Source organism: Equus quagga, chromosome 1 (assembly GCF_021613505.1).
Source record: "Equus quagga isolate Etosha38 chromosome 1, UCLA_HA_Equagga_1.0, whole genome shotgun sequence".
In the NCBI taxonomy this organism is placed as follows: Eukaryota; Metazoa; Chordata; class Mammalia; order Perissodactyla; family Equidae; genus Equus; species Equus quagga.
Window position 1 is genome coordinate 179,251,087 of NC_060267.1, and position 9,532 is coordinate 179,260,618.

Consider the following 9,532-nt stretch of genomic DNA (forward strand, 5'->3'; position numbering starts at 1 on the left):
AATTTAATAACAAGTAATTGTTGAGGATTATTAAAAGAATGTAAGTGTATCTACATAAATTAGAGGGAAAGAATTACCTTTGATGGGATAGAATCGGAAGAAGGTCCAGGGTGTTCTCTCTAGCACTCGAAACCTACCTTTACTTCTTCAATTTAATTTTACTTGCGAGGTGAAATATAGAATTTCACAGATGCCAGTTTTCAATAAAGTCGGAAAGAAAATCGTTAGCATAGAGGTTAATGTATACTATAGAGTCATCTAAAAGATTCTACAGTTTTTGGTCTCAGCTTAATGCAATCATTTACCTTTAATGAATGTTAATTTCATATGCAAATCATTTCCGCAGAGATTTGTCTCACTCAGCTCCTAAGAATAAATGTTACCTTAATTTTTCAAATATAGTTAAAAACTATTTTTACACTTTTTGCTCTAAAAAAATTACTATGAAAGTTGATTATTTCCAGAAATGATAAAATATTTTTCTCTTTTCTTCTCCATTAAAGTTGTGTTATTCATTTGAATAAGAATAGTTTGGGCAGTTATGCTGTGTCTTCATTTGTATCAGTAAATTACTATATGTCCTCTTGAACACTGATAGATAAAACCACCTACAGATTTGACAGCATAAATATTTAATACCATTTTAGCTTTGGCCAGAAATATGCACAATTTCTAGACATCTGTCAGTAGTAGATCAAATTAATCATCTCTAATCTTCAATTTGATTCACTATAATTGAATAATTAAATGAATACATGGACTAAATACTTGAATCATTGCTATCTAGGATACATGTGAAATATGTTTTATATAGTACTTAGTTTTGTAATTTGATGTGTTTTATTAAAATATGTCTATTTCAAACTAAGCATTTTGCAAATTTCTCAAATCCTTAAACTGATTTTTACAATAACTAGACCTGAATCTAAGTCCCTTACATTCATCAGCATGGGTTGTGTGTTCTAGGTCCTAATTCACCCATAAACTTGAAGAAATTCCATCTACCACAAGCGCAGCTACCGCACAGCTAGAAACCTACCCCTGCCTTGCTTTCTCCACATTACTGCCAAATTTCTCAGAGAATAAACCCCTAAAATGTGCATCTCTATAAGTTTAATTCTTAAATTCTCTAAAAGATTGGGGGATAGTGAGAAGGGGCAGAGAGAGAGAAGAGAATACCTAGAATCATTTTCCTTTTAAATGAAACAATTGTTTAAAAATAGTTAAGATGATTATAAGTTTAATAAAATGAGCAAATATCCTCTGAGAATGCACATATGATTTCTGTGCATATCCAGTTGCCTGCATTTCTAAACCTAAAGCCAAAATACACAGGCTACCATTCATGTAGTTTTCTGTCAATCTTACAAAACTGTTTTGAAATAGTTCATACCTGCCACATTATTAACTAAATAGTAAGGGTAAACTAACAAATCTGATCTGTTAATTGAGAAAATTTTAAGGGGAAATTATTGAAAAGTAGATGTAGTCTCCTTAATTTTCATCTGTATCACTTATGTTTACTTTTCTTACAACCTCTCCATATTACAATTTTCTGCAAGCTGCTTGTGTGAACATTTATGTTTTCTTTTGCATTCCTGGGTTGTTGTTCATACTTTTCTGCCACTTTCATGCTACATCAAAATTCTATATGGAATATAGCTTTTGTTAAACAAACTTCCCCCTGCTCTGACCCATAACCCACCAGGAAGAGGGCAAATTCTGACCCGAGAACAAGAAAAGGGGCTTCCAAGGGAAGCTTGGCCACAGCAGTGACTCACCTTCCCTCCACCTGCAGATGGTTAAAGGGAGCCTGAGGGAACCTGGCCAAGGTTTGGAGCAACCACAGTGGTTCTCAGACCCTTGACTCTTCATCCCCAGGCTGTGGCTTGAGTTGGTACTGCCCTGGTCAAATGCATCGTTTTGAAACAAAGAAAGTAAATACTCCTCTTTCCCAAAGGAGCGACACTCCCTAAAGGAATACTGTTTTTCTTAATTTGTCCTCCATGTCTCTGCAGTCTGATCTGCCCCAGAAATTAAGCCCTGGAAATTGGTGAGGTTTTCGCCACCTTGCTGGTAATGAAAGGAATGTGGAAAATTCTGAACCCAGCTAGAAACCACAGCCAAGGGAAGTTCATTTTTTTTCCTATGTCAAAGTTTAGGGAAAGGCAGCCCTGCCCTTTAAATCATTTCAGATCTACAGTGCAGAAGTTAAAAAGAGGGTTTCAACCAATTTTAGATTTTCACAAGATGTTCTTCTCCTCCTGCTAAAGTATTTAGTTTTATTGGAGGAAGCATTCAGAATCATAAAACTCAGGAATAGGAAAACTTCCCAAGTTCCACAGGGTTCCCAGGACCCTGAGAATCTCTTGACTCTTCTGGTCCCTCCAGGAACAAGAAATCCTCCAGGATCTTAGAGTTCATTTCCCAAACCTCCCTATTACTGGTTTTCCTGAGCATGAGTCCCTCACAGCTCTCCTCACTGTTCCTCTCTCTTCCTTCATTCACTCCCCATCTTCACCGACAGTCGTTTGTAAGGGAACTACATTCTGTGTTCATTTAATCAAACAAGAATCTGTTGACTCCCCCAAACAAAAACTTTTCTCCACTTCCAGTTTTGTTTCCTGGTCATCTTATCAACTTTCTTGAAAGAAAGAAAAAGACCAGAGAGAGATGTGTATCCCACATCTAAATTGTCTTCTATTTAAGCAGCAACTAGCAATCATCCGACATTAATTTATACGGTTTGTACAAATACCTAAGCTATTTAAAAGGCTGCTCTGGGTCGTGTGTGGCAGGGAACATCTATCTGGTGAATAGGCAGTGTCACACGGTAGCATGCTCCCTTGTCAAGGCCGATTGTGTTTTAGGCAAACATTTGCGCAAACATAAAGGCAAAGGTCAAGGACTGTTCAGTCCCAGTATGTGCTAATTCACCTAGCGAACCAATGGGGCAAAAGTTGCATTTTATATGCTCGCCCCGCCAGACCCAGGCGCAGGAGTCGCGCCTGCTAATGAACAAAATCGCCTCCGATGAGCGATCAGCTCTCTTGTCAATTTCTCTCCGGCTGCCTAGTCAATTTCTCTCGGCTCCTCAGAAATAACTGGCAAAGACGTGTTTGCCAACATCTGGATCCGCTCTGTCCAACCTCTAGCGCAGCACTTGTTTCTTCCACGTTCCTGAGTAGGAGAGAACTAATAATAAAAAATAACATCTGGCTCACGGCGGACGCTCGCAGGTCGCTGTTTAGTGCTTAAATGAACGACCGCTTAGCACGGGTGCCTAAAACTCCATGCCACGAAATACACAGCAGACCAACAAAATTATTCAAACCACAGAAGCGAATCCCAGAGCCGAGGGTTATCGGCAGGAAAGTGCATATAACTACGAGGTTGTAATACATGTCTGTGGAAACGGGCGCGCGCGCGCGCTGGGAGTCGCCTTTCGAGTTTCTTTGGGGCCACTTTCCTACAATTCAGCGAACAGGGGGCATCGCTTTCCAGTCAGATATGCCTCTCTCACTGATATGACTACACCATCTCCCACAGGTCACCTAGTTATTTTCCCACTCCCTGAAAAAAAGTACAAACGATTTCGAGTGGATATCAACTTCAGCAACTCGAAAGCGGAATATTTTCAGGGTTAAACAGACGCGCGCGCGCTCCAACCCGTAGGGTTTACTTTGCATCAATAATCATCTGGCGAGAACCAATGGCTGAGTTTTTCCAAATCGTCCATTTAAGCGAAGAGTTTTTTTCCCCTGATAAACCCGAGGATCGCAGCTGTGCGCGTCCACAAGCAAGTAGTTTGCACGTGCAAAATTCATTCCTGAGAGTCAGGCGAGCCCCTGGCTCAGCTGCGGAGCGGCGCGGCGCTCGCCCGGGGCTAGAGTCCGGACTTGTTGCCTCTGCCGCCCGAGCGCGGCTCTCCACACCCGGCGCCCAGGGCTCGCGGGCCTCTGGGACTGTGCTGGCCGCGCTCGGAAGAAGGCGCCTCCGAGTAAAACACACGCAAAACCAGAGCAAAGTCGCAGGAGGCAGCCATCCGGCAGGGAGCCTGGAGTTACTTTCTCATCCCTAAAAGCAACAGGAAAATTCTCCCCAAGTGCATTTTCACTGCGTTCCAAAACCAAAGAGAAAACAGGAAAAAAAAATGCAACTTACCCCGACCTGCCACAATACTACATTTTGAGCGTCCTTTTAACACTGATTCTTCATTTAGTGCGGCAGCCTTTTCTCTCCTCTTGCCAGAAACCAACTTTCAAACCGCTTTTTTAAAGCGGTTTAAAAAAGCAAAAGAAAAACAAAACAAAACTAAAACTAAATAAAATCGGGTTTTACCCTTCTCGCATCTTACCAGCTAGAATCTGCCTCAAATACTTCTTCCTTCATTCTTTCTTTACCAAAATTCCCTAAACACCACCTGGGCAGCTTCGCAAGGCTTAAAGTTTGTGTGGTTTGTGTGCGCAAGTGTGTGTGTGAGTGTGTGTGTATGCGCGGGTGTGGGAGTTAGTTGCTTTTAAAAAGACGTCGTTGTCATTCAGAGTAATAAAAGTGTGGCCCTCATCTTTGGGTGTGGGTTTTTACATGCACCTCTCATTTCAGTTAACTTTTTTCGAGCTGAGAAAAGCTGCTAGCTTACTTTCGGGAGACTTTGCTCGTTATTCATCTGTTTAGTCGCCTCAGAGGCACAAAAGCGGATCCGCGGCGTTATGAAAAATGGCCTGGGCGCGGAGAATGTCACAGTGGTCGGCGTATTATTTTAGCCTTCTTAAAAAAAAAAAAAACTCAGGGAAAGTTTGCTTTTGATGAATTCAATAAAAGCGAAGCTGCAACGGAAGAGATTTTCAGCTAAAATCATACAGCATGGGGCAGAGCTTAAAACAGCCAGATGGCCAAAGGTAGAGAGACCCTCTGAGTTTCAAAACCCAGATCTAGAATTCCGCTGGCTGAGCTTCTTAGCTTATTTAATCCCGCGTGTATCTTTATTTTTTTTTAATTATATTCCCAGCTCTTTTTTCAACCTTCCTTTCGGTCCCCCACCCCGCTCCCCACCCCAGAAGTTGCTGGTAAGACCCCGTCTTGGGATTTGCAGAAGTCACTTTTCAATTTCCTCTTTGATAATAGAGTTAAACTTTCCAGCGCGCGGCCCGGAGCGAAGCAAACTAAAGGCGGTAAGGCGGCTCATCAAGGCCGTCGTCAGGTTCTTGGTTCAAATGCCGCAGCCTTTGACGTCTTGGCTAAGGCTTGAAGTCAAAAGCTAAGGCTTTTGAATATAAGGACAAATATATTCATCTCACCCCTCCTCCCCACCACAACCGGGGACAATCAGAAGAGTTTGGTTCACCCTCAGCCTCGCACCCTCATGGACCCCTCTCTTGAGATCCCAACCCGCAGAGGTGGTATTCCCGGTAAATTTCTCAGTGATTCCTTTAACATTCTTAGGGGTCAGAGAGGCATAGACTGGGGTGGCCACAGCAGCCCCATCCCGACTTCGGAATGGGAGTTTTGAAATTAATATGCATCCTATTTGAGCCAAGTTCTTGGAGTCAGATGTTGGCTAAGCAGAGAAATGGGAGAAGGAGGGAGTAAAGAAGGATAGCAGGACTTAGCACCTGGGGCTCTTCCTCTGGAGATGGGGGGAGGGTCCGAAGCCATCTAGGGTCCCAACCCTCAGCGCCAGCCCTGACAGGATTTAGTTGGGTCTGAGAGTTCGGTCACCGCCTCGGGGGAGGCCTCCAGATGTACTCCAGCTTTGCCGGACTGCAGCTCTCCAGGATGGGAAACTGGGTGTGGTGCAGGGGGCGGTTTTCAGAAGGATTTGGCGATCTGGGCCTTACTGGCCCAGGTCTAAGCCCGGAAGACACCCCCCCCCACCACCCCGCCAATTGCAAGAGGTTGGGGACACGGGTGAGAAAGAGGACAAAGAGACCGGGAGAGCAAGGATTAGCTCAGAGATGTGTCGACTTCGGCGAGCCTGCGGCGGGCGGATAAAGGGGAGACAAGATGCGAGCTGCGTCGGCTTCCTAAAGGGGAGAGACAGCCCCAGGAGAACCGAGGGCCCTTCGGCGGGCAGCGCGTTGCTCCAAGCACCTGCTCTGCCACTTCCTGGCCAAGGGACCCTGCCCAAAGTCTTCTAAGCACCCCAACCCTCTGTGGCCCCATCTCTAAAATGGGCACAAAAATAGAAGCTGTTTCAAATGGGTTTTTTCGTTCTTTCGTTTTAAATAGGACTGTGACTACAAAGCGCCTCTAGAAAGGGCACAATAAATGTTCGCTGATGTGTTGTTGGTGTTACTGCGGTAGTTTTTACTGTAAACGTCGACGGAGCCTTTGCCCCGACGGCACCTCGAAGCCCGGGCTCCCGGCAAGCGGCCTCCGGACCCGCGCCCTCTCTCCGGGCCCTGAGATCCCGAAGCCGTCGGTCCCGGGATCGGACGGCGTTCCCCCGGCCCGGGGCGCCTGGCCGCGGTCCTTTCCGTGCGCGGGGCTGCGGGACCCCCGGCGTCTAGGGGACGGAGCCTCCGCGCGCGGGGCTGGAGGGGACTTCTGGAAAAGACGGGGCGCTCGCCTTTCTAACCTTCTGGAAGTGAAGGGAAAACAACCTGGTGAGGGGAAGCGGAGGAAGAGGCGGGCGGCCCCGGCTCCCCGAGTTCACACCCGGTTCTGCCCGCCCGAGGGCTGGCTGCAGAGGATGCCGGGAGGAGAGCCCTGCCTGCCCCGCTGGCCGTGGGAGGGAGGGGAGTGCGGGGCCCGAGCCGGAATTGCGGCCCGCAACCGCCCCCGACCCGGGAGGACCGAGGCGCAACGGCTGTTCGGCATCCCAGCCGCACCTCCGAAAAACGCTGTCAAAATCCATGCCTCCATCTTATGCGACCAGTGCGCTCGGTGGCACGTGCAGCAGGAGCCCTGTGGCCTCCGCTTGGAGTTGCCCACTTCTCTGTGATGTGTGAAGGCGGAGGGTTGATTCCGGGTCTCCCTGGGGCTGAGGAGCCAGAGGGGACGAGACTGCTCTCAGGATTTTGCCGACCTCGGGCTTCTCGAGCCTCGGCCCCCGTGAGAGCGCTGCCCACACCCCAGTTCCGCGTGTTCAGGTCCCCCGCGTCCCCACGAGAGGCGGGGGCCACAGCCCAGCTCCTCCCGGCTCTCGGACTCTCCGCCTGCTCCTGCGGGGGCGCTGGGGTCAAGGGCGCTGGCTCAGGGCGCAGCCGGCCCCCACCCCACTCCCCGCCGCGCCCAAGGCTGCTGCTCGGGCAGTGACTGCGTTTCCAGCACGTGTCGCCTGGAATATTCTACACCCTCGAAAGGGGATGAGAGAGGAATGCGCTGCAGCTGATTTAAATAACTGTCCTAATAGATCCTTGACCTTCTGGGCTGACGAGTTCTTATGATTAACGAATGGGCTTTGTTTTGCGCTTTACAATTACAGTTAAACTACTGGGGACTCTACCCACTTAAACACGTGAGCAGCTGGGACTCGATCTATTGTGGTCTGTCCAAAGTGTTCGCTTCACCTTAGCTTCTCCAGCACCCCATTCGAACGACTCCGTCGGGCCGAAGTTTGCTCACGACGAATCCCACCCCCATTCCAAACCCGACATCTCTCTCTCTTAGTTCTCACTGGTTCTTGGCTTTCTGGGGTGCGCAAGTATCAATGAAAAAGAAGTTGGGCGCAGAGTGGATGACGTTCGCCCCCAAGGTGGAGTTCTCGCATTAATTGTCCCAATAAATTGAGATATAGTGTGCATAATGCAATGGAGCAATATGGTTATAGTCCACGTGTATGACTTAATTAAGCTATTTGCAGCTTGATGCTGCAAGTCAACGGGTGTGCAAGTGGATTAACAATTGCCCGCTCCCTTATCCTCAGGATGGCGCATAATTACTTTACTAGCAGCACATATCAATTTTTGATGATTGCGGAAGCCATGCTCGCTTCCCCAAGAAGCTGCTTAATAACTCTCCGTTGTGTATTAAAAAAGTAGTGTTTGGGAATATTTTGAAGTTGCTTCTAATATTTTTATAGGTTCTGATTGTAGTCTTTAATGGGCCACGGTTATTCCCCGTGTATATTTTATAAAGGGGCAAAGGCTAAACTCCAAGTCCGTGCTCCAGGAGGGAATCGGACTCCCCCTCCTGCTCTCCACCATGAGACGCCTCCCACTTATGCTAGAAGCCGAGTTGCCTGAAGAGGACCGAATGGACCCCTATAAAGGCTGGCATTCGGGCATCCACCTCTAAAATTGTCTCTCTCTTGCTCTGCTTCTCTCTTCCTCATGCAAACACACACATGGCTTTCTACTTAAAGATAATCCAGGAGGCTCTGAGGGCCCCCTCCTTCAAACACCCCCTTCCCACCTCCACAGCCACTATGTCTCCCAGGATGCCTGCCCCTTATGGGCAAGAGTAAGGAAAGCAAAGCGTCTGGTGGCCCGCAGGGTGGTGTGTATTAACACGGATTGATACAATTTGCAAGAGGGCTAATAAAATTACTCAAGCTGATGACAGAGACATTGACATTCTGAGTTCCTGGATTCCTTGCCCTTTGTTTAAAGTAAGATGGCGCCAAAGCCCCAGCTCCCTTCCACTGTGGCTGGGGATGGGTGGAGATGATGAGCATTTGTTCCATGTGATGTCCTACATGTTTGAATCTTAAGTCAAGGCTGATCGCTTGACCTCTTTGGATTGAACTAAATTCATCACCTATAATTTTATTAAAAAGCCTTGTGGCCATCAATCATAATGAGAGCATGGGGAGGCAACATTTTCCAGGGAAAAGTGTCAACCTCATGGACACATGGAGCTTACACCGTCCCTTTCTTGTCCTGGGCTGAGCAGGCACATACCTGGAGTTCTCTCTGAGGCTGCGGGGTCAGTGCAGCACCCAATGGGAAGTGGCATGTGAGAAAAGGAGTTCTTTGCTTGCCTAGGACCAAAGCTGGGTGAGATCCTGCCCATCCCCTGACTTAGACCAAGTTCTAAATGAGCCCCCTGCCTTTGGACTCAAGAGATGGTTTATAAACTGTGCCCATCCCCAATCCAAAGGAAATTTCATAAAATTCCAAAAGATGAAATCAGGATCAGAGCTGCTCTCCCTCATTCCTGATAGTGCTGCTGTAAATCACTTTGCAATTACACTGTATCTTGGCTGCACATCTTTCTGAGTATCCTGGTTACTGCCTGTTAGTGAAATACATGTAACAGCAGTCTCATTAAAAATTTTAAGAGGGAGAAAAATTTCCAGTGGTCTTTTAGACCCAACTGGACATTAATTTTTAAAACTAAGCTTGCAGAATCCCCATTTTGAAGGTTTCTGGGTCGAAGTCAGTTTGTTCTTGTACCTGAAGCAGGTGATGTTTCTGCAGAGACATCTGAATGACAGCGGGAGTGAAGGACAAATCTAATAAAGCCTAATAAAGCATGAGCGTCAAAATGTCATTAAACTTACAAAGATGAGACTCAAAATCACCAAAAAGGTAAATGTCTTCATTAGTCTGATCTCTGAAGACTGTCGAACATTTCATTAATTTAT